Source organism: Galeopterus variegatus, unplaced genomic scaffold (assembly GCF_000696425.1).
Source record: "Galeopterus variegatus unplaced genomic scaffold, G_variegatus-3.0.2 Scaffold4674, whole genome shotgun sequence".
Classification (NCBI taxonomy): Eukaryota; Metazoa; Chordata; class Mammalia; order Dermoptera; family Cynocephalidae; genus Galeopterus; species Galeopterus variegatus.
In genome coordinates, this window is record NW_007730785.1 from 5,348 (window position 1) to 11,148 (window position 5,801).

Below are 5,801 nucleotides of genomic sequence, written 5' to 3' on the forward strand. Positions count from 1 at the left end.
GACACTGAGGGTTGTGATCCGTTGCCGGGCACGAAAAAAGACAAAAAGGAAAAAAAAAAAAAAGAAAGAAATTAAAGGAGACACAAAAAATGAAAAGACAACCCATGTTTATGGATTGGAAAAATCATTATTGTCAAAATGACTGTACAACTCAAAGCAACCTACAGATTAAATGCAATCTCCATCAAACTACCAATGATATATTTCACAAAAATAGAAAAAACAATCCAAAAATGTATATGGAACAATGAAAGACCCTGAATAGCCAAAGCAACCCGGAGCATAGAGAATGGAGTGGGAGGCATCCCACTCCCTGACTTCAAATTATACTACAAATCCGTAATAATCAAAACAGCATGGTACTGGCATAAGAACAGACACATAGACAAATGGAACAGAATACAGAATCCAGAAGTAAATCCACATACTCACAGCCAAATGATTTTTGACAAAGGAACCAAGAACATACACTGGGGAAAGGACAGTCTCTTCAATAAATGGTGCTGGGAAAACTGAGGATCCATATGCAGAAGAATGAAGCTAAACCCCTATCTCTCAACATATACAAAAATCAACTCAAAATAGATTAAAAACTTAAATGTAAGACCTGAAAATATAAAGCTTCTAGAAGAAAATATATGGGCAACACTTCAGGACACAGGTCTGGACAAAGATTTTATGAAGAAGACCTCAAAAGCACAGGCAACAAATGAAAAAATAAACAAATGGGATTATACCAAACTAAAAAGCTTCTGCACAGCAAAGGAAACAACCAACAGAGCAAAGAGACAACCTACAGAATGGGAGAAAGTATTTGCAAAGAATGCATCTGACAAGGATTAATATCCAGAATACAGAAGGAAGTCAAACAACTCAATAGTTAAAGAACAAAGAATCTAATTTTAGATGAGCAAAGGAGCTGAATAGACTTTTTTCAAAAAAGGACATACAAATAGCCAACAGGTACATGAAAAAATGCTCAACATCACAAGTCATCAGAGAAATGTAAGTCAAATCCACACCGAGATTTTTCCTTGGTCTATCAGGCCAAGGGCAAGGATAGTGTCTGCTCTTCTCAGTGTGAAGTTTGATAAGTTCTTTATTTTGGGCTCTGCTGAGAGGTGGATTTTCAGTGTAGGGGGATGGGGTGCAGAGCATGCTCTGTCCGTTCTGTGCAGGAATCTGGTGCTGCTCCTCTGGGGTGATCATCAGTTACTGCTCTGTGTGTTGGTGGAACGGGGTCTCTCTTCATGTCTTTGCTCCAGAAATTCATTTATTACTTCATCCTTACATAGAGGGGCGTGCCAGATATTACACTGAGAGAAGATAGTTTACGAAGAAAAAAAAAAACCACAATGAGATATCAATCTCAACCCAGTTAGAATGGCTATTATCAAAAAGACAGAAAATAACAAATGCTGGCGAGGATGCAGAGAAAGGGGAACTCTTATACATTGTTGGTGGGAATGTAAACTAGTACAGGCATTATGGAAAACAGTATGGAGAGCTCTCCAAGAACTATGGATAGAACTACCATACAATCCAGCAATCCCACTACTGGGTATATATCTAAAGAAAAGGAAATCAACATGTCAAAGAGAGACCTGCACTCCCAGGTTTATCGCAGCCGTACTCACAATAGCCAGGATTTGGAACCAACCTAAATGTGCGTCAGTGTGTGATTGGATAAAGAAATGTAGTTTATATACACAATGGAATACTACTCTGCCATAAAAAAGGAATGATATACTGCCATTTGCAACAACATAGATGAACTTGGAGAAAATTGTAAAGTGAAATAAGCCAAGCACCGAAAGAGAAATACCATACGTTGTCACTCATAAGTGGAAGCTAAAAAAGTTGATCTCAAAGAAGTAGAGAGTAGAATAGTGGTTACGAAATCTGGCCGGTTAGCCCAAATGGTTACAGAGCGGTGTTATAACATCAAGGTCAAGGGTTCAGATCCCCTTACTGGCCAGCTGCAAAAAAAAAAAAAAAGAATAGTGGTTACTAGAGACTGGTAAGGGGGATGGGGAAGAGGATATGGGGTGGCCAATGGATACAAAATTGTAGAGAGATAGGAAGAATAAGATCTAGTGTTCTATAGCAATATAGGGTTATTACGGCCAACAACAAATTACTGTATAACTTCAAGTGGCTAATGAGACGATTTTGAATGTTTACAACATGAAGAGGTGACAGATGTTTTAGATGATGGGTATGCTAAATACCCTGACATTACACACTCTATAAATGTACCCAAATATCACAATGTACTCCATAAATATATACAACTATCATGGGTCAATTAAGAAAAAATAAATTAAGAAGAAAGAAAGAAATAGTACAAGAGTGATTGCCAGAGTCAGGGAATGGGAGGGGGGCAAGGAGGAATGGGGAGAGGTTGGTAAATGGGTACAAAATACAAAGTTACAGTTAGACAGGGAGAGTAAGTTCTGGTGCTCTAGGGTGACTATAGCTAATAATATTGTGTATTTCAAGAGAGCTAGAAAAGAGGATCTTGAATGTTATATCCACAAAGAAATGATAAATGTTTAGGCAGTAGATATGCTAACTATTCTGATTGGATCATTATACAATATATTCATGTATTGAAACAACAAACTGTACCTCATAAAAATGTACAATTCAGGGCTGGCCCGGTGGCGCACTGGATAGTGCGCCGCTTGGGAAGCGCGGCAGCGCTCCCGCCCGAGGGTTCGGTTCCCACATACAGACCGGTTCCCGCTCACTGGCTGAGCGAGGCGCGGGAGCAACACCAAGGGTTGCAATCCCGTTGCCGGTCCCCGGTCCGGTACAGGGGCAACACTGAGGGTTGCGATCCGTTGCCGGACACGGAAAAAAAGACAAAAGACAAAAATAAATAAATAAATAAATAAATAAAAATAAAAATGTACAATTCAATAAATAAATAACACAAAAAAATTAAGACCACAATGAAATGCCACCACACACCTATTAAAATGGCTAAAATTAAATAAACTGGGCCGGCCCGTGGCTCACTCGGGAGAGTGCGGTGCTGATAACACCAAGGCAACGGGTTTGGATCCTATATAGGGATGGCCTGTTTGCTCACTGGGTGAGTGTGGTGCTGACAACACCAAGTCAAGGGTTAAGATCCCTTTATTGGTCATCTTTTAAAAAATAAATAAATAAATAAAAAATAAAATTAAATAAACTGATTATACTAAGTGTTGGCAAGGATGCAGAAGAATGGAATTCTCATATGTTACTGGTGTGAGTAGAAAGTGGTACAACCACATTGAAAAACAGTTTGACACTTTTTAAAGTTATAACCCACCTACCACATGATCCAACCAGTCCACTCTGAGTGTTTACCCAAGAGAAATGAAAGCAAAATCAGAAAAAAACAAGGTCCATACAAAGATCTGTACATGAATTTTCATAGCAACTTTACTGTAACAGCCCAAAACTGAAAACAATCCAAATTCCATCAACACGTAAATGGATAAACAAATTGTTGCATATTCATTTAATGGAACACTACTTAGTAATAAAAAGAGATGAGCTATTGATATGCATAACAACATGAATGAATGTCAAAATAATTATGCTGAGTGAAAAAAGCAAGAAAGAAGGGGGAAAAAGAATGCATACTGTATAACTCCACTTATAAAACCCTAGATAATGCAAAGCCAGCTAGTGACAAAAAGCAGATTAGTGGTTGCCTTGGGAGGGGAAGAGAGCATGGAGGAGGGGCAGAGGGAGGGATGACAAAGGGGCATGAGGAAATTTTTGTAGATGATGCATATGTTTATTATACTGATTGTGGTGACAGTTTCAAAAGGGTATACATATGTCAAAACTTACCAAATTCAGCTGGCCAGTTAGCTCAGTTGGTGAGAACTTGGTGTTGGTAACACCAAGGTCAAACATTCAGATCCCCATATCAGCCAGCCACCAAAAGAAAAAAAAAAACCTTATCAAATTGAGGGTGTCAAGACCAATAAATGAGAAAAAGAGTCTTTTCAATAAATAGTGTTGGAAAAAACTAGATTTCCACATACAAAAGAATGAACTTTGGACCCTTTACCTTACACCATATACAAAAATTCATTCAAGATGGATCAAAAACCCAAACATAAGAGCCAAAACTATTTTTTAAAAAAACTCTTAGAAAAAACTGTAGGGTAAAAGATCATGACATTGGATTTGGCAATAATTTCTTGGCTATGACACCAAAAACACAAGCAACAAAACAAAAAAAAATAGGCAAACTGGACTACATTAAAATTTAAAACTTTGGTGCATGAAAGGACACAATCAACAGAGTGAAAAGGCCACCCATGGACTGGGAGAAAATATTTGCAAATCATATACCTGATAAGGGTTAATGGTAAGAATGTACAAAGAACTCCTACAACTCAACAACAACAACAGAAAAAACTATTTTTAAAAATGGGCAAAGGAAGGGCCAGTTAGCTCAGTTGGTTAGAGTGTGGTGTTATAATGCCAAGGTCAAGGATTCAAATCCCCATACTGGCCAGCCACCAAAAAATTAAAATTAAAGTCAAAAATTGGGCAAAGGACTTGAATAGACACTTCTCCAAGGAAGGTATACAAATGGTCAATGAGAACATTGAAAGACGTTCAATATCACTAATCACTGGAAAAATGCAAATCAAAACTACAATGAGATACTACCTCATACCCATTAGGATGGCTACTATCAAAAAAACAGAAAATACGGGCCGGCCCGTGGCTCACTCGGGAGAGTGTGGTGCTGATAACACCAAGGCCACGGGTTCTTTTCCCTATATAGGGATGGCCAGTTAGCTCACTTGGGTGAGCGTGGTGCTGACAACACCAAGTCAAGGGTTAAGATCCCCTTACAGGCCATCTTTAAAAAAAAAAAAAAACAGAAAATAACAAGTATTGATGGGGATGTGGAAAATTTGGAACCTATGACCTAAAAATTCTATGGCACACCCAAAGTAACTGAATGCACAGATAACAAAAAGACTTGTACAAGAAAGTTCAGAGCACCTCATAGCCAAAAACTGGAAACAAACCAAACGTCCATCAGCAGGTGAGCGGACAAAGAAATCAGGGTATGTGCATATGGTGGAATTCTACATAGCAATGAAAAAGAACCAATTGCTGATACACACAACACAGATGAATCTCACCAAGAATGAGCAAATAAAGCCGAATACAAAAGAGAACATACAGTGTGGTTCCATTTACATCAAATTCTAGAACAGGCCACACTAATCTATGGTGTCTAGGGGTTATCTTTGAGAGGACATTGACCGGGAGACTGGACAAAGTAGCCGGCAGAGGTGCTGAGAATATTCAACATTTTGATTTTGGTAGTAATTACATGGGTATGTGCACATGTAAAAATCCATCAACAGGTATACATAAGTATGTGCACTTTACTGTAGGCAAGTTATACATTGATTTTTTTAAAAAGAGAGAGAAGCCTTTTAATTTTTTTTAATTTGGTAAAAAAATATATAGCATAGGGCCGGCCCGGTGGCGCACTGGAGAGTGCACCGCCTGGGAGTGTGGCGGCGCTCCCGTCGAGGGTTTGGATCCCATGTGGAGACCGGTTCCCGCTCACTGGTTGAGCGCGGTGCGGGCGCAACACCGAGGGTTGTGATCCCGTTGCCGGTCCCCGGTGTGGGCACAACACTGAGCGTTGCGATCCCGTTACCGGTCAGTAAAAAAGACAAAAAGGAAAAAAAAAAAAAAAAATATATATATATATAGAGAGGGAGAGAGAGAGAGAGAGAGAGAGAGCAAAAAATTTACCA

General features: G+C 39.0%; 1 long non-coding RNA gene across 1 annotated transcript in view; it reads right to left on the bottom strand.

Moving 5' to 3' along the window:
* Positions 1 to 995: 995 nt before the first annotated feature.
* The window catches only part of LOC103603545, a 13,456-nt gene continuing 8,650 nt past the window's right edge, over positions 996 to 5,801 (bottom strand). The window contains exon 2 of the long non-coding RNA XR_551624.1: positions 996 to 1,316. This is a non-coding gene — a long non-coding RNA (uncharacterized LOC103603545). The remainder of the gene's footprint in view (positions 1,317 to 5,801) is intronic.